Below are 24,150 nucleotides of genomic sequence, written 5' to 3'. Positions count from 1 at the left end.
GGGTTCATTTTTTAATGAGCTTGAACTCTATGGGAACACTTGCTCATTGCTAGGTTTATTTTTTAACGAGCTTGAACTTCGCGTAAAACTGCTCATGGCTAGGTTTATTTTTTAACGAGCTTGAACTTTGCGTAAAACTGCTCGTGATAATAGTCAGAGACGTTGATCTCACCATTAACACTATGTTCTTTTGACGGTCGTGTTGTCTGTTCAATTACTCCATAAAATTGATTAGAAATGTAAATTCATGCTTGAAAAATGAGTTAAACAACAATATTTTACTTGAACTATGTGAATAGTAACATAAAAATAGTTTTTACCTCTCATTTTTACCATTTCATTCAACTCTGGGATTTTTGGAGCACTGGAGGTGTTTTCCCCTTTGATTTTCACCAGATGATTCTAGGAGATTCTATGGACTATTTTTTCCACCGTCTAGACCAGGTAGGAGCTAACCCTGAGCTCTTCAATTGCATTCTTTCCTTTTTTGATTTTGAGCATGTTTTCCTGTTCTTCTGGGCCTTTGGGGTTTGAACAATTCATTATTTCCCCATCGCACCTAATGTACATCGAAAGGTGTGATGCATACTGAGTTGGCCTTTGGCCAGTCAGGATGCATCTCACCTAGTACACAATTGGGGTGCGATGGGCACAAAAAGGAAAGTTTATGCACTGTTTTTTCATGGAAATTTTGCCTGTTTTTGCCTGAATCAGGATCCTAATTCTTCTCTTGTTAGTTTTTCAGAGATTCATTAGATCAAGATGGTCATTACATGGCATGAATACGAGCATGAAGAAGAGGACATGGTTGCTTTACATGATCTGGGTACGGTGACTTCATTGTAAAATTGTGGCTTGCTCAAATTCTTCCGCATATCCAGCATGAGGCAACAAATCAAATTGTTGCAATATTTTCTCGATGCATGGGATCCTATCAACCAATTGTTCCAGATTCGAGGTAAGTCCATTCCTTTGACAGTTGGGGATATCTACTTCTTGACCAGTTTATCGAGATGTGGTGCCCCTTTCTCACTATCAGGATCTGCCTGTGGGTGTGAATCCGTGAGGGATTATATTTGCCGATTTTGTAGATATGGATCTCAGCTGAGCGGCGACAGTAAGATCAGTATTCGAGATGTCACTGACTGGTCCTTGAGGAATATTTTATCCACCTTCACTAGATTAGCTGGTAGTGCGGCTCTTCATTTGGCCAACAGGTCTTATATGCAGTATGCTTTGGAATGCCTTGAACCAAAGGTATTCAACTAGTGTGATGCAGTACTTCCCGGTTATAAAAGAACAGCTTACCAAGGTGAAGAACACAAGATCTAAGAAATTTGGTGATGGTTCTATTCCGGCCGCTTTTGCCTTGGAGAAGATCCCACTAATGCAGCCACAATATATTTCACTCGGGCCGCCAATACCGACGAAACCACGGATGCAGAGATGGGTCGATCTTATGGCCAGACATGCTGGTCAGTCGCAGATTTCATTCTCTGATGCCTTCTTTGAGTGGTTCGACCGTTAGGAGATGGTCTTTGCTGAGTATCCATACGTTGGGATGGATTTCCGGGGTGACCCAGATTTGGTGTTGCCGGCTAGCGAGCAGTGGGGTGTTATAGGTAAAAATCTGACCATATCTCTGTTTATTGTTTTTATAACGTTCTTATGTATTTTAAACGTTATCAAGATTAATCAAACTCATATATTCATGCAGATATCAGACCAGTGTGACTAACAGTGCGCCGTGAGGGTAGCAGCTGTCGTTCCAGTAGGAGAGGCTGTAGGGAGGGCTGTCCTTCACGATCTGGATGTAGCCGAGACCCTTGCAGTATTGCAGGATCAGATCGAGGGTCTCACCCTTGGTATCCAGGATGTGAGGACCGATGAGTTACCTCTAAGATTACAACGCCATACTACTGGCGTGCCGAGTCGATGGACTAGGCTCTTACATCTGATTGCACAAGCGGTGACTTGTTATCACTAGCATCATTAGTCTAGGGTGCTTTTCTGCATTTTTGCGTTTTTGGGTCATGTGACCGATTTTGTCTTGGACACAGAACATCTTTGATAAACCATAAACAGTTATATATATTTTTGATTTTCAGAGCTTTATTTTGGTTAAGTTATATGATCCTGATGCAAATGTTGATTGAAATGCTTTCTGCAAATGTCTATCTAACACATAATTTGCTAATGAATTAGTTAATGTGTTTAAGTTTCTAGAAATGTGTTGATATTGAATAGAATCAAACTGTCTTTCCAAAATCCTGACCCTTAGGAACATACAATAGATAGCTGGATTCCGAACAGAATATATGACAGTAAGCTGTAGGATGACAAGTTGTAAGTCTAGCCTGACAAAAATTCGGCATATGGCACATGTGATGGCATCAGAGAGAATTTCTATCAACGCGCTATACTCAGCGATGTTGTTCGTTGATTGACCAATACCTCTGAAACTCACTAACTCGTCGCTTGGATAAAAAATGGCCTAGGCCACAGAAGATAGGTTTCGCGTACTACGACTAGCTCCGTCGGCATATCCAACGAATGATTCCAATAGGTTCGACATCTGCAAAAAATGCAAAAGCGGATTACCTAACCAAAACGATCACTCTTGACGAAAACAAAAATGTAACAAAAGCATATAAAGAGGTTACTACACTTAGTCAAGCATAGTAACGCTTAAGGTACAACCCGTTTCGGGGTTGCGCCAGTGGAATTCCATCGTAATCTACTAGCTCGTAGGCTCCTTTTGCTAACACTCGTTTAACAATGTAGGGACCCATCCACAAAGATTGGAACTTACCTGCTCCCAATTTATCGGATTCCTGATCATAAAGGAAGACCAGGTCACCTTCTTGTTGTTGGGAAAAGTATCCAATTCAGAATGCCCCTATCCCACTCTAAGGTGTGATAGTGCCTTAGCAACAAACAAGGAAAACTATCTGAGTATTCTTCTTTATGAGATGTAAATAGAGAGAGAAGGATGTAACTAACCGGTGTCTTCCGCTAGTTTGTCGATCCAATCATTCTCTCTTTTGTTCGCTTCCCGTTCCCTGCTCTTTCACTGGTCCAGCTTCACCCAGTTCCTGTAAGATCACAAGAGAGGAAAAATACACAAAAGACATAGATTCACATTCATAACTAGTTTAGGATCAGATATAAACTAAATATGCAAATATAACAAAACATCATTGATATACAAGCATATAGGAGAAACTCAAATAGCTTTATTGATATGATAATAAAGTTCAAGAGGAGATACAATCAAGTGAGTCCCGATCCGGCATCTACCTCCCAGCAAAGGAATCCCTTCCTCTCCTCCAACAAAGCATAAATCACCCAATGTACTAATCTCAATCTCAAACCAACAGCAATTCTCTGCAAAGTACAAAATTCCAGCCTCCTGAACCTGTGGGTGAGAGATCCATATATAGATGTAAGTAGAGAGGATGAGTCAGCTTACGTTTTGACTTGTGGCTTCTCTCTATTAGTTCTTGCTTCCACTTAGAGGTTGAGAGCCTCTTACTCATCACTAGTCGAATTCATTGAGGCAAGTGTCATTGAGGAAGATTCTGGAAGCTTCCAGGGTATTTCCACCTCGTTGAATGAGCTTGTCATTTGTCATTTCCCGCTCAGCGCACCCTGGTAGTGCTTCCACCTGCGTTGCAGTGCACCTAGCCAGTGTAGCCTCTGCATTTCAACGCAGGCAGCTAGTGGAGCCTCTGAATTGATCCTGAATTGACTGTTTCTGAGTTGTTTTTGGTGGAGAACTTCTGGGAGAAGCTGTCATTGGTTGACCTTGTTCCTTTAGGGGTAGGAACAACTCATTTAGGGACTTTGGATCCCTTGGATTATGGACATTTCATGCTCAATGCTGTAAGGCACAAAAATGTCTATAACAGTTGCCCCCTAAAGTATGAGGCCGTTTATCGGGTGAAATGCTTTATTAGGAGGATCCGAAGTTCTTCCAATGCTGGGAGGAGACCTGTAATAAGATACAATACAATACATTATTTTTCATACTACTTTCATGATCTAGCTGAGGCGGGCATTCCCATGCTCAGCTTTATAAATTCATTTTTCTGTACATAGAACAGACAATCGTCTGATGGTAGACTGATGATTTTGATGAAATCATCATTCGTTTGGTAGGATGATTATCTGCTGTAATGCTGTACATGTCGATGTATTTATTTTTCCTGAATATATATCGCAGCTCGGATGGATGAAACTAGATCCGGGGTCTTCAATCTCGTTCGATCTTCACTCTAAGTACAAGTCGATCCATCTGAGAAATGTTCTGAAGTCGAACATGGAAAGACATCGCTTGATTACCAGTCAATGATGTAAACTGTTAACAAGCGCGAGAGGAATCACTGATAATGATAATGACCCTCAAGGTACTGCAGTACAATTCACGTGGTGTGAATAAAGGACTTGGCGTCGAACACCACGCAAAATCTTTCAGTCGAAGGTCATTGATGTATACCTGTCGCCGGAAGTGAGAAACTTGCCATTGAGGCATGCAAGCTTCAAAGTATTGAAGGGGGTGTTCCTAGATCAACTTCTTGGATAATGAGCTGATGTCGAAAAGAAGCGATCCGTCAAAGGAGGGCCTTAATGTATCCCACATCAGTGACACGGAACGGAGCAAATGATTTTGATGGGGGTGAAAACGATCTGATGATATACGGTTCAGGGTGGCGGTCATGAAAGGATGAAGGATAATGTATGGTAGTGGATGGGACACGGTTGACTTCTCTGGATGACTTCTCTTGAACATATCGGCGACACTTGTGTGATGGATTGGTAGCATTTACCCCAAAGGTGGATGGTATTGGCGAGACCATGGTGATGTGACCGGTGAATGAAACAACCCAACCCGACTCAGGCACGGAGTGGAAGTGTCATGTTCAAGAGCGACTTGCTACGATAAAAGTTTTTTGAGTTTCTTCCCAATTTTTCCCCAGTCATTTCTGACCAGTACCTCTTTATTTTTGTCAAGCTTGAGGAGGATAACATATGCTTGTTCTATAATTTGCCCTTCGGGAAAACCCATCGCTATGTTTTAACGAGCCTAGCGATAGTGAAACTCGTTCTCGTCTAAAGACAAGTTTGTCGCTATTAATGTTTTTTAACGAGTTTAACGACAAAGATAACTCGATCCATTTTCATTTTTAGAGAGTCTAAAAAGGTACGTAAAGATAACTCCAAAGTTCCTTTTTCGTCATCTAATCCATTAAGTCCGAAAAAGTATAAAACAATACAGAAGGGATGAGTTTTCAATAGTTTTAACGAGCCAAACAAAACAAGCGCTCGATCTTTTTGTGCAATAATCCCTCAGGTCCAAAAAGATTAAAATCTAGAGGAGGGTTAGCACTTCCGGTCGCTTTAACGAGCTGGAAGGCCAAAACTCGGCAATCTTTTCATATTTTACGAGTCAGATGAAAAGAGCTTAAAGAAGACTCGTCTTTTGAGGAACGAGTGATAAAACGGGTTAGCAGCTGATTCCAGGTAAGGGTTAGAATTTCCCAATCACGGCAGTGTCACAAGGATGGCTAGTGAAATCACTCTTCACAGCTGTTCCTCAAAATGGGTAAACAATCAAATGGAGGTGAATGATCGGCCAATGGAAAAGTGGAGGTGACGGTGCAAACACGACCAAGGCTTTAATGGCTGATAATGTTACATTCACGGTGGTTATTTACCGGAGGGTAGTTCATTTTTTAATGAGCTTAAACGCGGGTTGAAACACTTGCTCGATCTTATGTTTATTTTTTAACGAGCATGAACTATGTGCTAAAACTGCTCGATCTTATGTTTATTTTTTAATGAGCATGAACTATGTGCTAAAACTGCTCGATAACATGGTCTAGTTTTGATTTTTTACCATAAATAGCTTTGCACTTTTCAAAGATAGTACTGTACCCTCAATTGTTGCATCAAACTAGTTAGAAATGAATAACATTTGCTTGAAAATGAGATTAAAACCCTAATATTTCGCTTTGAACTACGTAAAAAGCAATTAAAAGGTGTTTTTACTTCTCATTTTACCATTTCATTTGAACTTGGTTTGTTGGAGCTTTGGAGGTGCCTCTTCCCCCTTGATTTTCATCAGCTGGTTTCGGGAGATTCTGTGGATGATTCTCAACACCGTCTGGACCAGGTAGGAGCTAAACCTGAGCTCTTTCATTTCATGGTTTCCTTTCTGCATTCTGTGCTTGATTTCCTGTTTTTCTGAGCCCCTGGGGTTTGATGGGGTCGCTCTGCCATCAGCGCACCTTGTGCACTTGAAACCTGCGCTGAATGTCAAGAAGCATGAAGGCAGTCTGACCTTCAACGTAGGTGGAACACTGGGCAGGTGCGCCGGGCGCAAAAAATGGTTTTGTTGCACAGTTTTTGATGAAAATTTTTGCCAGTTTCTCATCAAATCCAGGATCTAACTCCTCTCATGTTTGTTTTTCAGAGATATTGGAGCAAAATGACCCTTACATGGCGAGAACGAGAACATGAAGAAGAGGACATGATTGCCCTACATGATCCTGTCACGGTGAACGCGCTGCGGAACTGTGGCCTGCTGAAGTTCTTCCGCATCTCTAGCATGAGACAGAAGATCAACCTACTGCAGTATTTGCTTGATGCTTGGGATCCTATCAACCAAGTATTCCAGATTAGGGGCAAATCTATCCCCTTGACCGCAGTAGACATTTACTTCTTGACTGGCTTGTCGAGGCGGGGTGCCCCCATTTCTTTGTCAGGTTCGGCCCGAGGGAGTGACTCTGTGAGAGATTATGTCCGCCAGTATTGCAGGGAAGGATCTCAGCCGAGTAAAGACGGCAAGATCATTATCCGTGAGGTTGCTGACAGGTCCCTTAGGTCTATCCTGTATACTATTGGTAGGATGGCTGGTAGTGCGTCTCTTCATGTAGCCAACAGATCCTATGTGCAACATGCCTTGGAGTGCCTCCAACCGAAAATATTCAACTGGTGTGATGCAGTACTTCTTCAGATGAAAAGTCAGTTGACCAAGGTAAAGGACGGGAAGTTGAAGAACTTTGGGTTTGGTTCTATTTTGACTGCCTTTGCTTTGGAGAAGATACCACTGATGCAGCCACAGTACATTGCACTCGACTTGCCTTCTCCTACTGAACCACGCATGCAGAGATGGGTTGATCACATGTCTAGGCATGCTGGTCAATCTCAGATTTCTTTCTCTGATACCTTCTTCAGGTGGTTTGAGCATCAGGAGATGGTCTATTCCGAGTATCCATATGTTGGCATGGACTTCCGGGGTGATCCGGATTTGGTACTGCCGGATGGCGAGCAGTGGGGCGCTATTGGTAAAATCTTCGACCATATCACTGTTTACTGTTTTTATTCATAATGTCCTTGTGCTTTATTCTATCAAGACTTTAATCAAACTCATGTGTGCATGCAGATGTTGGTCCTGTTCGTCCAGCAGTTCGCCCGAGAGCGTCAGCCGCTGCCCCAGCAGGAGAGGCTGCCGGGAGGGTTATTCTTCGTGACCTTGATGTGGCCGAGACCCTCACAGTTGTGCAGGAGCAGGTTGAGAGCCTTACTCTCGGCATTCCAGATGTGAGGATCGACGAGTTACCTCTACAGTTGCAGCGACATACCACTGGTGTGCCTAGACGATGGACTCGTCTCTTACGCATGATCGCACAGGCCGTGACGTGCTATCATGAGCATCACTAGACTAGGGTGCCCCCTAGCATTTTTGAGTTTTTGGGTCATGCGACCGATTTTGTCTTGGTTACAGAACATTATATGTAACTGTTGAGGGCCCCGAAATCGGGTCGACAACAAGGGGGATACCCACCCGGTCCGGAACCTGGTTGGCAGCTCCTTGCCCATTTGGAGTAGCGGGTCCGACTGGGGGTAATGGGACCAGTTTCCCAATGTGAAGGGTGTGTGTGTGTGTGTAGAGTTTGATGGTATTGATTTAAAGGTTTTTCTAAGCTAGTCCTAATTCTAACTGCTAAACTAACTCTATACTAATGTAATCTAATGAAGAAAAACAATACATCTAATCTACGCTAACCCGGGGTGTTTTCTTTTGTTATGCGATCTAGAAAGATTTCAAACAACAGCTGGTAATAAAGATCATTCAGCTATTATCAGAATATAAATCAATAAAGATAAACCACTCTGCATAAGAAGTTAGGGAGAACAGTTGTGAACAGCATATCGCATAATTAGTTATTCATATGTCAAGCATAAATAAATGACTCCACCGTACAGAAGTGCCAAATGGTAATACACGCATTCATACAGTAACATATAAAGAACTCAGCTGCATATCACTTTAGGAATACTAGCAGAATTTAGTCAAGAGATAAAAGTACCATTTATGACTGACTTCACTAATAAACTTCAAGCAATAATGATTTATTTCTACTTGTTCTAATATCTGCTAAGAGTACAGAAGTGCAACATCAGTAACAGACATTAAAATGCAAACATAAATAAATCTCGATCCATCCATTCATCAAAAACCCCCTCCGAGGGTGCAGAAGTGCATGTTCTGAGGACAAGTTTTTTGACAGATTTCCGGACCCTTCTCCAAATGCCATGAGAAGGGTTAAATACTACTAACTAATTAATCTTAATTACACGAATTTAGGGAAACGGCTTCAAATCACCGCCCTTTACTAAAAGCAAATTTATTTCTAAAACTTAAATCTAATTTCTGACCGTTTCTGTATATTCTCTTTAGTGCTGTAAACAGTGCAATGTTTGCCTGGGAAGAGTCGGCTGGCTGCCTTCTTCTTTCGCTCGAGAGATAAAAGTGGAAATAACAAGAGCTGGCACCTCCTTCTGACAGACCAGAAGATATTTTCGAAAATCTTTCTCTAGCTGGGTGTATTCGCTGCATATATACTTAGCACAACCCAGGTTCTTCTCGAACTGATTTTGCTGTTGCTATCTTGGTTTCTGGTCGTGCGAATGACTGAGTGAGTTAGGAGTCGTGCTGTATGGACAACTCCCTGAGTCGAGAATTTCTTCCGTTCTTTGTTCCAGGCTTTTCTGGAGCGTCCTCCTTCTCTTGCGCTTCTTTCTCTGCTTTACCAAGTCTGAGCTTCAGGATCTTTTGCAAACACGCTGCTTTTGTGCGCCTTTGACTCTTCGTCTTGGACAATCTAATTTCATCAGTGCCAGTTGGCTGATAGTTTGGAATCCGCGGTCCTGCTGCATGCGGCATCCATTTGCGGAGGCATCTTCTCTCTGTTATCTGATTGGCTCTTTCCCTTTTTCCTTTGATGTTTCCTGCATATAGATTTATATCAGTTGCGTGTCTTGCAGTCTATGCAAAGAAAAAGGAAAAATGAAAAGATTGACATGAAAGCATTAAATTCTAATGAATGCATAATCCTGACATTCATCATGACTTGACTCTTCGGGAAATGCGATGCAATCATCTCTGGATACTCAAGCATGCGGTCATTAATTTCATTTAAGGTGCGCGCCTAATCTTGGGTCTATCGCGTATGTTGGAGAATCCTTGCGATGAGTCTTTTCATATCGCAGATCGCAGATCGCAGACAGTGCAGATCGCAGATCGCAGATTGCAGATCGCAGATCACAGATTTCATTCGATGGTTTATGTTTCTTAGTGCGACGTTTGCGATGTGCGATGTCGCATATCGGCGATCGGCGTTTCTTGACGATCTTCTTTTTAAGAGTGCTTGGAATGCATGCGACGCGATGAACTTCGCGTCGCTCTTTCGCAGTTTTGCTTTTCGCGCTTGGGGAATGCTTAAGCCTTTCCCTGCGATGCGATTTAAGCCTTATGGAGAAAAATACAAGAATTTTAACAAAATATTTTTTTGGATTTTTTGTTCAGGGTCCCCCCTTTGCTTGATGTTATAGCTAATATCAAACAAAGAGGGGGGGTTGTTGGTGACCACAACAATGGCGATTCACTGTGAAGAACCAGTTATCTCTGCTTGTTCTATTGCACTTTCACTTCCAAAATAGAAAAATTTTCGTATATCTAAATTTTGTTATGGACAGATAGAGTATTACCCCTTATCCTGTCAATGATGTTTCGTCACAACTTTTATTTCATTCTGATTGTTTGCTTCCTCTTGGTTATTTCTTGTATTCACACCAGACATTACTCGGTCTTTTTCAAAGATAAAATAAGGTCTTCTCTGCGTACTGGCTTTGTAAAATATGCTCATTTGTCATAGGTAGAGCCTCTGCTGCCCACAAGCGTCCATAGCCTCGACAGGGTTACCATGTTATCCAGCAATGATCCTTTTTCCTGCTTGAGGTTATTTACAACATTCCAGAGAAAAATCCTTTCGACACTTTTTCTTTCTTTTTTAATTTTTTATTCTCTAAAGAACAATGTCTTGGTTTGGTGGCCAAATTATGACACAGTCATTCACTTGATTTACACTTTTGCTTAACAAGCTGGCTCGTGATGAGACCCCTTGTCTTTTGATTGCAACAATCTTGAGTCGTTGCCCTGTTTTGATAGACAGTATTGGCAAAGTCAGCAAGTTATATATCTGTGATCATGATAAGCCGGCTCGTGATGAGACCTCTTATTCTTTGAGATATAGTGTTTTCTTGGGTTGTTTCTCTGGATGCTGCGATTTTCCTTAGCAGGGAGGAAGTCATTGTTTTTCCTTAAGAAAGCTCTGGATGACAATAATAGATTTTTAAAAACAACAGTTTTGCAGAGAATACTTATTTTATTATTGATGATACCTTTCATTGCGTTGGCGTAAAACAATTTTTTGCCAAAAGTTACTTTCATCCCAGATTTCTTTGAGGTTGAACTAACATCATATTCAGGCTAAAGTTAACTCTATCTGTCAATAATAAAAGCCAGATTTTCGAAAAGTTTTGCTATTTATACAAGTGAAATCAAAATCTGATAGAGAAATGGTATGTTCCTTCATGAATAATATTTATGATCATTTACAACCAACCTTTATCTATAAGAAATGAAAAACTAAAATAAAACTAAAATTATCCTACAAAACTAGAAGAGTGACCTTCTATGGGAAATACATTTTGAGAATTTGTCCATTCACAGGCAGAGAATCTTTCCTGCCTGTTAAGTCCTGCAACACAAAGGTCGAGGGGCCTATGACTTCTACAATCTGAAAAGGACCAAGCCATAGCTTTTGGAATTTCGTATGTTTGCCCTTTTCTTCATGAGCCTTATCCCACTTCAAAACTAAATCTCCCATCTGAAAGTTTTTTCTGGTCATTATGTTCGAGTCAAAAGAGGATTTTATTAGTGCTTGGTGGTGAGCATGGGTTTTCCTAGCCTGTTCTCATTGTTCTTCTAGCTTGATTATTTCCATTTGTCTTAGTTGTAAGGAGAAAGTAGATACTTCATCAATGTATTGTACTAAGGACAAGGAGGGAATGACTAGGTGAGTAGGAAGAACTGCTTCTCTCCCGTAAACTAAATTAAAGGGAGAAGTGCCGATAGAGGCTTTCTTTGTAATTATGTCTGCCCAAAAGGCGTTTACCAGCGCTTTGTGCCAATTCTTTTGGTTTTGGTCGACTGTCTTTTTAATAATCCTGATTAGGTTCTTGTTTGTCGATTCAGCCAACCCATTACCTTGCGGATAGTAGTTGGCAGAATACTTCAGTTTGAACCCTCTTTTGAGCGCGAACTCAGTCATGGTATTTCCAGAAAAATATGAAGCATTATCAAATATTAAGGCCGTTGGCAATCCAAAACTAGTGATAATAAACTGATCTAAGAATTCAACAATGTTTTCAGAATTAGCTGTCTTGAGAGGAACCGCCTCTACCCATTTAGTAAAATAGTCAGTTGCTGTGAGGATATACCTATGCTGTTTAGAGGAGTGAGGAACGATCTCACCTATTATGTCCAGGCCCCATTGACTGAACGGCTGCTCAATGTTAACTGGCTGCAGTGGCATGGATGACTTTTTTTGTTTTCCTGCAGCAGTCTGGCAGACCTGGCATTTCCTTACGTGATTGTACGAGTCTTTGAACAGCGTAGGCCAGTAATATCCTGCACGTAAGATTTTATGTGCGGTGGCTCCTCCAGCATAGTGTCCACCTGCTGGTCCATCGTGGAGTTCCTGCAAAACCTTTTCGGCTTCAGTTTTCTCAAGACATCTAAGAAGCACAGAATCATAATTTCTTTTAAACAGGACATCATTTACGAGCTGGTATTGTTTAGCTTTCAATCTCAGGGCTCTTTTCTTGGTGTGATCCAGGTGAAATGGAGCATACCCGTTCTTAAGGAAATAAATGGTGTCAGCATATAATGATTCTGCGTCGTTTAGGCTTACCTCATACGCGTGTACCTCTTCAGATGAGTTTTTAGGGATTTGCGATGCTCCAGCTAACAACTTGCAGAAGCCTTGACCTCTTATGATGTGTGCCGGCTTGATCTCCAGGTCGTATTCTTGTAAGGCGGTGATCCAATTCGCTCTCTTTTCGCCCACATCCTTCTGTATCAGGAGGTTTCTTACCGCTGGAAACGGTACTATGACCTTGGTATGGGCCTTTAGCAAGAAAGGTCTGAAATATTTGATCGCTTTGAAAACGGCGTATGCCTGTTTCTCTACGTCCGAATAATTGAGTTCAGCACCTTGTAAGTTTGAGCTAAAAAATGCGATTGGAGCTTCTACCTTTTGTTGATTCGCTTGAGTCAAAATTGTAGCATAAGAATTCTCTGAGGCAAACATTTATAAGACAAAAGGTTCTGAAAAATTTGGGGTTGCTAAAGATGGAGCGTTGATGATGGCTTGTTTGATTAAGTTAAACGCTTCGTGCTCGTCTAGACCCCATTTAAAGTTTGAATTATTTTTTATCATTTTTTGTAAAGGAGAAATAATACGTGAAAAATCTGGGACAAACCATTTCACAAAATTGATCTGTCCTAGGAAAGATTGCATGGTCTTTTTGTTATGGGGCATGGGTATCTCGGAAATTTCCTTGATTCTGTCAGGTTCAATGTGAATGCTAGATTTGGACACTATGAATCCTAGCAATTTCCCTTCACTCAACACGAAAAAAGATTTCTTCGGGTTGAGCGAGATCCCATACCTCAAACATCTTTGAAAGATTTGCTTCAAATCATTGAGATGGTCGTTTCTGTTCTTGGAGTACACAGTTATATCATCCAGGTAAATCACTACCGATTTATTGACTAAACCTTTAAATGCAATGTCCATTGTTGTGGGGGAAAGTATCCAACTCGGAATGACCCTAACCCACTCTAAGGGTGACAGTTCCTTAGCAACAGCTGAAAGCAAAGCTATCTAAAGTTACTTCTTTATGACATGCAAGAGATAGAAGGAAGAGATCCACTTACCGATGTCTTGCGCAAATGGTCGATCCAAGCTTCTCTATTTGCCGCTTGCTCCCAGCTCCAAGTCTTTTCATGGGCCTAGCTACACGAGATCCTGCAAACAAGACAAAGAAAGGAAACTACAAGAAGCATACATTCATAACTGATTCAAGGATTAGCATAAATCAAAGACGCAAGTAAGACAATACACCATTGAAACACATGCGAATAGAAGAACCTCAAATGCTTTATTAATATATGGAAGTAAGGTTCAGGCGGTGATACAACCATGAGAGGTCCAATCCAGCATCACCTTCCCGACGGAGAGAAATCTCTTCTTCACCTCCCTCAAGCAATCACCCAATGCTCACAACTGTAAACCAACAGCAATTCTTTGCACAAAATTCCGGCCTCCAGATCCCATGGGATGAGATCCTTATATAGAGTTTTGGAGTGAAGATAAGTCAGCTTGATGTGTGACTTGTTGTCCTCTTCAACTCCAGTTGTTCTTCAGTTCTTCACTCGGAGTTTCTGTCTTCCACTTGGAGTTTTAGAAGCTCTTAACTCATCATTAGGCGAATCTTATCATCAAGTGTCTTTTTAGAAGCTTCCTGGGCACTGGAACTTTGAGAAAAAGATTCCTCCACATGTCCAAGTACGCTCAACGCAGGTAGCCTTTGTTCTACTTGCTATGCAACGCAGGTAGCCTTTGTTGTACCTGCTATGCAGCGCAGATGCCTAGTGGAGCAGCTGCAATGATCCAAAACTGACCTGTTTTTGAGTGTTTTTCAGTGGAGAACTGATTTGCAGTGCTGTGGTTTGCTGACCTTGTTCCTCTAAGGGTAAGAACAATTTGTTTAGGGACTTTGGATCCCTTAGATTATTGACATTTCATGCTCTATGCTGTAAGGCACAAAAATGTCTATAACAGTTGCCCCCTAAAGTATGAGGTCGTTTATCGGGTGAAATGCTTTATTAGGAGGATCCGAAGTTCATTCAATCGCGGGAGGTGACCTGTAACAAAATACAATACAATACATTATCTTTTCATACTTTCTTTTCATGATCTAGCTGATGCGGGCATTTCCCATGATCAGCTTTATAAATACATTTGCCGTACATAAACAGACGATCGTCTGATAAGAGACGGATAATTCTCTGCTTTTAATTATCATCCTTTTAGTAGGATGCTCATCTGCTGCACATGTCTATGTTTTTATCTCCTGAATATATATCGCAGCCCGGATGGATGAAACTAGATCCGGGGTCTTCAAACTTGTCCGGTCTTCACTTTAGTACAAGCCGATCCATGTGAGAATTTCTTGAAGTCGAACATGGAAAGACATCGCTTGATTACCAGTCAATAATGTAAACTGTTAACAAGTGCGAGAGGAATCACCGATAATGATCATGACCCTCAAGGTACTACAGCACAATTCACGTGGCGTGAATATAGGATCTGACGTCAAACACCACGCAAAGTCTTCCGGTCGAAGGTCATTAATGTATACCTATCGCCGGAAGTGAGAAACTTGCCATTGAGGCATGCAAGCTTCAAAGTACTGAGGGGGTGTTCCTAGATCAACTTCTTGGATAATGAGATGATGTCGACAAGAAGTGATCCGTCAAAGGAGGGCCTTAATGAATCCCACATCAGTGACACGGAACGGAGCTAGTGATGATGGTGAAAACGATCTGTGAAATATGATTCAGGGTGGCGGTCATGGAAGGATGAAAGATGATGTATGGTAGTGGATGGGACCCGGTTGACACTTTCTGAATGACATCTCTTGAACATATAACGACACTGATGTGATGGATCGGTAGCATTACCCCATGTATGGATGGTATGGCAAGACCATGGTGAAGGGACCGGTGAATGATAATAACCCAACCCGATATTTACGGAGGCAAAAGTGTCATGTTCAAGAGCGACTTGCTACCATTAAGCTTTGAGGTTCTTCCCAATTTTTCCCCAGTCATTTCTGACCAGTACCTCTTTATTTTTTTCAAGCTTGAGGAGGATAACATATGCTTGATCTATAACCTGCCCTTCGGGCAAGCCGATCGCTATGTTTTAACGAGCCTAGCGATAGGGAAACTCGTTCTTGTCTAAAGACAAGTTTGTCGCTATCTAATATTTTTAACGAGCCCAGCGACAACGACAACTCGGTCCTTTTCATTTTTAGAGAGTCTGAAAAGGGTACATAAAGTGGACTCCAGGGGTCCTTTTTCGTCATCTAATCCCTTAAGTCCGAAAAAGTATAAAAAAATACAGAAGGGATGAATGTTCGATATCTTTATCGAGCCGAACTAGACAAGCGCTCGATCTTTTTGTGCACTAATCCCTCAGGTCCAAAAAGATTAAATCTAGAGGAGGGATAGCTCTTCTGGTCCTTTTAACAAGCTGGAAGGCCAAAACTCGGCAAACTTTTCATTTTTTACGAGTCGGTGAAAAGAGCTCAAAGAAGACTCGTCTTTTGAGGAACAAGTGATAAACAGGGGTAGCAGCAGATTCTAGGTACAGGTTGGAATTTTCCAATCACGACAGTATTACAAGGATGGCTAGGTGAAATCACTCTTCGCAGCTGTTCCTCAAAATAGGTAAACAATCAAGTGGATGTGAATGATCGGCCAAATGAAAAGTGGAGGTGACGGTACACAAACACGACCAAGGCTTTTATGGCTGATGAATTTACGGTCTCAAATGGTTATTTATCAGTTCATTTTTCTTAATGAGCTTGAACTCTGGGGGAAGCTTGCTCACATGTGCGTTTATTTTTTAACGAGCATGAACACTTGCAAAAACTGCTCGGTTCTTGCGTTTATTTTTTAACGAGCATGAACTTTGCCAAAACTGCTCGTTTTTTACCAGTCATAAAGTAGTAAGGTCTCATGGAAGATTCCTATTTTTTAAAGGAGCTTCATCTTCCTACGCTTTGCTCGCTACCCTCTTTTTATGCAAGCTGGGTATCGGCTAATCCTACGAGTTTAATGGGTTAGACCTACAGGTTTAAAGGGAGGACCTAAAAAACTAAAAACAAAATAGCCGCCTGTGCTTGCATTCCAAGAGGTTTGCATGCCCCCAGGTGTAAGTCTAATTTCAAGATTGCCCCTACTTTTCCGTTAAAAACCTTTGTTTTCAACAGGTGAGGCTTACCTCTTTCAGGTTACCCAAATATTGTTCTGTTAATTCTTTTAAACAGAAACTTTCTTCGGCGATGTCTATCATTAGGTTATCCAAAGATGGTTACAATTTGTTGCAGTAATAGAATCTCTTTCTTTGGAGGCTGCCCCTACTTATCCTTTAAAACATTTGTTTTAATGGGTGAGGCTTGCCTTTTACCCAAAGATGGTTACTACTTGCTGCCGCAAACGGATCCCCTTCTTTGGCAGAGCCTACTTATTTAGACAAAGGTGAATGACAGCGCTTCCGCCACACACTTAACTTTAACAAAAGAATCTTTTTCTAGAACAACCCCATTCCTAACAGCCCCTTCTGAGATTCCCAGTCTCTCTTCGTCTTCTTGTCCTTCTTCTCCACGAAGATGGCTCAGAGGAAGATTCACAAAGATGAAGGAGGGGACGGGGTACGGACTAGTCATATTCTCCCGCGGAAATTCTACTTTACACCCAAGGTTTTTTCTGCCTCCAGAGCAGACCAGGATGCATGCCCCCTGGGCTCCTGCGTTCCTTTCCCGAATCACTCGCATTCATCAGGAAGAAGAACCGGGGGAAGAGACCTTTCTTGATCGAAAAGACCATTGAGGATAGGTATGTGACTATTTGCGATGCGTGATCCCGGAAATGAAAGTTGGTCTACGAGCTTGACCATTCTTCCTTCGTATGGAAAACACATTATTCGAAAGAGTGAGGAGACTATTGCTTCCATGCAATATATGTAGTCCCGTCCAAGGAGTAGGTTATAATCCAAGGGTCCTTGGACGACCATCAAATTCATCTTGACGACCTTCCCTTTCAAGGTAATAGGCACATTAGGTAGAATCCCTAATGGTCGACTGGTTCCCCTGTCAAAACCCGAGAGACGCCTTGTCTCGGGCAAAAGCGCCGGGCCACCCAGTGCTTTCCAAGCAATAGAGGACAGGATACTCACAGACGCCCCTTCATCAATGATAGTTCTAGCCATCACCATTTTGTATATTTGGACTATAATTCTAAATGGTATACTGGCTGGTAACCGGGGTCTGCCTAGTTGGTTCCAATCAAAGGACGCAACTAGGTTGCTTGGTGGTGGGACCGAATATATGGCCGGATATGATCCTGACGATGCTCCTTCCTGCGATAAAGGAGTGGGCGCTTTGCCCAGATGCTCATCAGAATCGGAGTTGACGAAAAGAATATGGACGGTGTCATCCTTATTCTCTTCGGCGGGGGTGTCAACTGAAGATGAATCCTCAGTGACTGTGGTGTTTGAAGATGAAACTTTTGAAGGGAGAACCGGGTCAACTGCCGTTTCGACCTTTGGACTTTCGTCCAGTCCAGATTCAGTAGGTTCACTTTCAGTGACTGACATTTCAGCTGGCCCTCTGAGCAAGACAGCTGTATTTTCGACCAACGAAGGACCTGGTGCGAATTTTTGATATCCAGGAGGAAGTAGCACCGGTGCCACCGGTTGATCTTCCAAAACTCTCTTTGCCTCGTCTAAAAAGGGACAACGGCGAAGGGTGTGATCACCTTCACACAGTTCGCAGGGGAATCTCATCCCTCTTCGTCGTCTGCGACCTTCACTTTCGTTGGTCGACGGTAAGCATTCAACCTGGTCGTCAGAGGTTGACGCTTCCGAATCGTGCAAACGAGGGGACCAGTCCCTTAGTATCCGGGGAATACTGGGACAATCACGGTGGAGGTGGTCTCCTCTACATATGACACATGGCGATTTGGGCCCGGTCCGTGCTGTGTGTGGGTTTTCGTTAGATGCCTTTTGCTTGCCCCCAGGTGCCTTTGGCTCCTTCTGCTTCTTTTCTTTCTTCTTCTTTTCCTTCTTCTTTTCCATGGGAGCTCCGCTTTTGGCGGCTTGACCTTTCGAAGAAGAAGGGTCGGAGGAAGGCTCATAAGAAGTGGAAGGTTGGAGAGTAGCTCTAGACTGGTCTAACTGTTGACTCGACTGTTCAGGAACCGTGGTGGTCTGAACTACAGCGGTTGAGAATAGCCAAATTGGCAGGCCAATTGTCAGTCCTGGAAGCGACAATGTGGCCATGTGGGGCGCACCAACTTCTCCCCAAGAGGAGAAAGGGCTAGGGGTCCCATGCTGTGGAATCCCTTGGTTGGTGTGTTCCATGTTCTCAACCTTAAGATCAACGTAGGAATAAGGGGTGATTATGTTCCGTTTAGAATGAATTTTATATGACGACGCTTTTTAAGACACAACTTGCTTTTTCACTTTTTAAGAGTCAAGAAAAAGCTAAAGATGACTCTAGTCTCCTTCGATGTATTAACGAGCCCGAAGTGACAAATGCTCGGATGGACTTTTTCAGTTATAGAGTTTGAAAAAGGCCAAAAGAAACTACTCTGGAGTTCTAGGCAAGGGTGTGCCAAACCTTTCGCGAAACCACAGAATACGTTTTACGGTACGAGTGGTCAATCTTCGTGAATGCTATGTTCACTGCATCGCGATCAGTAGGGCGGCCGACACGGCTTCCTATGGATAAAGGCTTTGTTCCTATAGGGGTCTCCCAATATACGCGATGGTACGCGGGAGCACAAGTCCGTATTAGTGCTATTGTCCCTCAGGAGGAATCACCCACCTTCGTAGAGATCGACAGTCACTATGTTTAACGACGCCGGAACACGTCTCTACCTAGACCTCTACTGTGTTTCGTTATGTTTCAAAGCGTTGTTATGTAAATTCAGTTCGTTTTAGGTTGATCTTGCTTAACAGTTTGCCTTTATGGATCACCACGTGATGTATGATATAACTCCTAAATGCAGTCTAAGAATGATAAGCAAGCTTTTTCAATTCTTTCAACTTATGAAAACCTTAACTACTGAAGGAAAAGAAAGACATCATCTTTTCAAACAGATCATAGAGCACACACTGATGCACTTTTCCTAAATCGACATGCAAACTGTCAAAATGCACATGCACAATGCAAGTATTTCTTTTCTTCTTCCTTAATGTTGATGTATTACAAAAAGAAAGCTGTTGTATAATTTCGAATTCAATTTCAAGCGAAAGCAAACAAGTGTTTGTCCAATAATCAAAAGAACACCTTAAGATTCACTCGTTTCAACACAAGAAATACTGAAATTCGAACCATATAACGAAAGCAAATGCTTAAGCAGCTATGAACAGCAATAAACTAGCTCTTAGAATCACAACGACACTTTCTCATAGGTCTAGATCCAAGAGGTCATAGCAAGACTAGTTCACTTTCGCTATGGGAAACTGTGAATGACAGCAAGAAATACAATAAGAACAATCACGGTTTCTTCATACAACTGAGGCGGAATGAAGGCAAAGAAAGGTAGTTTCAGTTGGGTATACAGGTTGACAACAGGCTGCAAAAACAATATTGAAAACTGGGCAACAGACAGTGGGGAATCCCAGCTGCACAAGGCAAAACTGGATCAGCGCAGGTGCTGCACTGTCAATCTGAGATGCAGCGCAGGTAGCCCCTTCGGGACCTGCGTTGCAGTGCAGGTAGCCTTTGTTGCAGCTGCACTGATGAGACAACTCTCGTCTCTCTCAGATTTCGGGTCACAGTTTGCTCAAAAATCAATGGTTTTTGGCCAAATCAGAGGCTATCAGCCAAGTATACACTAGAGGATGATTAAAGGAAGATGAACACTATCACAAAGAGCTAAAAAGAGTCCTTGTGGATCAGCTCTTCAGATCATAAACATGCCCAGCACTGGGCTAGAGTAGCTGCCCTCTACTTTGCATTCGAAGGACTCGAATGCAGTTCGATTCGGTACTCCCTTTGTTTAAGAAATGAATAGTAAGAAAACACAAGCTACCAACAAGACACGCTCCCCAGTGGAGTCGCCAGTCTGTTGTGGGGGAAAGTATCCAACTCGGAATGACCCTAACCCACTCTAAGGGTGACAGTTCCTTAGCAACAGCTGAAAGCAAAGCTATCTAAAGTTACTTCTTTATGACATGCAAGAGATAGAAGGAAGAGATCCACTTACCGATGTCTTGTGCAAATGGTCGATCCAAGCTTCTCTATTTGCCGCTTGCTCCCAGCTCCAAGTCTTTTCACGGGCCCAGCTACACGAGATCCTGCAAACAAGACAAAGAAAGGAAACTACAAGAAGCATACATTCATAACTGATTCAAGGATTAGCATAAATCAAAGACGCAAGTAAGACAATACACCATTGAAACACATGCGAATAGAAGAACCTCAAATGCTTTATTAATATATGGAAGTAAGGTTCAGGCGGTGATACAACCATGAGAGGTCCAATCCAGCATCACCTTCCCGACGGAGAGAAATCTCTTCTTCACCTCCCTCAAGCAATCACCCAATGCTCACAACTGTAAACCAACAGCAATTCTTTGCACAAAATTCCGGCCTCCAGATCCCATGGGATGAGATCCTTATATAGAGTTTTGGAGTGAAGATAAGTCAGCTTGATGTGTGACTTGTTGTCCTCTTCAACTCCAGTTGTTCTTCAGTTCTTCACTCGGAGTTTCTGTCTTCCACTTGGAGTTTTAGAAGCTCTTAACTCATCATTAGGCGAATCTTATCATCAAGTGTCTTTTTAGAAGCTTCCTGGGAACTGGCACTTTGAGAAAAAGATTCCTCCACATGTCCAAGTACGCTCAACGCAGGTAGCCTTTGTTCTACTTGCTATGCAACGCAGGTAGCCTTTGTTGTACCTGCTATGCAGCGCAGATGCCTAGTGGAGCAGCTGCAATGATCCAAAACTGACCTGTTTTTGAGTGTTTTTCAGTGGAGAATTGATTTGCAGTGCTGTGGTTTGCTGACCTTGTTCCTCTAAGGGTAAGAACAATTTGTTTAGGGACTTTGGATCCCTTAGATTATTGACATTTCATGCTCTATGCTGTAAGGCACAAAAATGTCTATAACATCCATGGCTCTCTGGAAAGTAGCGCCGGCGTTGATCAGACCGAATGGCATCTTCTAATACGCGTAGGTACCCCATTTGGTTCGGAAGGTGGTTTTTAACTGATCATCCGGGTGTACTAGCACTTGATTATATCCTGAAAATCCGTCCAAGAAAGACATTAACTCTGAGCCTGCTGCTGCCTGTAATATTTGCTCCATCGGTGGGAGGGGAAAATTGTCTTTCTGACAGGCTTTGTTGAGATTCCGGAAATCGATGCAGATTCTAATATCTCCGTTTTTCTTCCTAACAGGTACTATATTGGATACCCATTTGGAATGTCTGACCGGGAAGATTATTATGGCTCTCAACAACTTATTCAGCTCAGTTTTGATCTGATTTTCTAAGTTGGGGTGGATTTTTCTGAGCTTCTGTTGGACAGGTTTCTCGTTGTCAATCATAGGGATAGTGTGTTGAATGATAGAAGTGTTGTAAGTTTTCAGCTCGTCGTAATTCCAGGCAAAAATGTTTTTGTACTGTCGTAGAAGACGGATATATGCTGATTTCTCTTCGGGGGCTAGACCTTGGCCTAGATTAACGTTTTGCGGCTTCTCATCGGTTCCTAGGTTCACTGATTCGTAGTTCAGAGTTGAACTGTAGAGCTTGGCATTAGCTGACCTTTTGAACCGACTTTTTAAGTCATATAAGTCTTCTAGTTTGACCACTGATTTGGGTATAGCATTATCAGTGCTATTTTGTTGTATTTGGTGATCATGACAGTCTTCGTCAATTATCTGGTTTGAGTAGGATCCTTCAGAGGTGAGGAAACTTACGATGTCTGGGTCATCGTTGAATACCCTCCAGTTGGTGATGTTGTCAGGGATGGACGGTTTAAAAATTAACTCTATCGAGAATCTATCTGGACTAAAGTCTTCGGAGGGAATGAGTCTGGAGGCTACATTAGCTAATAGGTCTGCGCTTGCATTTTGGAGTCTCGGGACTGACGAAATATTGAATGCTATGAAATGTGCAGTGAGATCTTGTACTAAAGATTGATAGTGCTTCAAATGACTTGACAGGCAGTGTATGGTGTTACGTACCTGTTTGATGACGATATCAGAATCTCCAAAGACTTGAAGATACTTGACATTCAATCCGATTGCTTTGCATAGGCCTTGCACCAAGGCTTCGTATTCCGCTGTGTTGTTCGTGCAATCGAACTCGAGTCTGCATGTAAGCATAGTATTATTTCCGTCTGGGCTAATTAAAACGCATCCTGCTCCTGCTCCCTCGTTGGACTTAGAGCCATCAAAATATAATTTCCAAAATAAAGATGTATTTACAGGGTTATCTAAAAAACTAACACATTTTGAATCATCAGTCTGGGAAAAGTTTTCTACTTGGGACAAAACTGAATTTTCCAAATAAGGTGATATATGAGCATTGAAATTTCCGAGGAAAGAATCTACCGAGTAGTTGCCTATGATGCTGCTGTTGTATGCTATGGCTTCATTCTCTCCTTCCAAATCCGTCACTATGTATTTTTGGTGCAATTCTCGTTCAACCTTTATTTGATTTGGTTTCCTGTTGGAGGGTAACCACATGTGCGACCAGTCGGTTGAAAAGTATCCGTGAAGTTTCTCGGACCAGTCCCTGCTAAGAATCAAACCATAAAATTCAGGGATATCAGCCACTAGAATGTCGATAACCTGGCATACCTTGGGGTTAGACGACAGTCTTATGGTGACTTGGTTAAGTTCACCTATCACTTTGACTTGCGATCGATCAAGTTGAACTATGCGCACTGCGGATTTTTGCGGTTGAACATTCAGTTTGGCACATATTGACCTGGGTAAAATATTGGTTGAGGCACTAGAATCAACCAAGCAGTTGTGCACGTTTCTATTAAAGATTTCATAAGTGAGGAGGAAAGGAGGAGTATGAGATCTAGATCTTCCTCCAATCAAAGCGATGTCATTCAGATCGATTTTATTGATCGTGTTGACCGGAGGTCTTCCTATATGGTGGGAAGCTACAGCTGTAGGTAAAGGTGTAGTAGGCACGGCATGTAACTCTTTCATCATGATCTTCTGTTGGTGTTTCAATTTGCTCAACTCGTACAGAGTGATATTAGCCCTAGTCTTTTTCATGTCATCGATGATGTTATACTCCATTTCATCCGACACTATCAGTGTTCTTGATGGAGGCGTTTGATCTGATTGGACTGGGCTAAATTGGGTCGCTTTAGCAGTTGTTTTCTTTGTTGCGACCTTTTCTTTTGCTGCAGGGCTTGCGCCCTTCTGTTTGGGGGTAGTTTGGGGAGGATCAAGTTGATTTTTGCTTCGCGTGCTAACCGGAAATGCTTCTTGATCCTCTTCTTGTGGGAGGATGAAATCCCACATTCCTTGCAGTTCCACCACCTCTTCATCGTCGGTCTGTGTTTCGATGGTGCTCTCTTCATCTTCTTCTTCAGATTCAACGTTTGAGACCACATTGGGTGGCTTCGTCTCCATGGGAGGATTTCTTTTAAAATTCCTAAAAGGCTTTCTTGGGGACGATTCTGCTACTTGCTTTCTTATGTCAATCATCTCATTAGACATGGCCTTTAACACCTTTTGTAATCCTTCCATATCGAAAGGATCTTTCGTTTGCTTCTTCTTGGTGTCTTCTTTGAAAGAGATTTTCTTAGATTTACGTTCTTCGATTGCAGATCTCTTTTCTAGGGCTACTACGCGTTTTTCAACTGCTAATGCCTCAGTCAAATTTTCAACCAAGGTTGTCTTGCTTGC

Source organism: Pinus tabuliformis, chromosome 5_1 (genome assembly GCF_031772625.1).
Source record: "Pinus tabuliformis cultivar Carrire ecotype Pingquan chromosome 5_1, CPIR1, whole genome shotgun sequence".
Classification (NCBI taxonomy): domain Eukaryota; kingdom Viridiplantae; phylum Streptophyta; class Pinopsida; order Pinales; family Pinaceae; genus Pinus; species Pinus tabuliformis.
The sequence above is the reverse complement of the archived record's forward strand: the minus strand, read 5'-3'. Positions refer to the sequence as shown.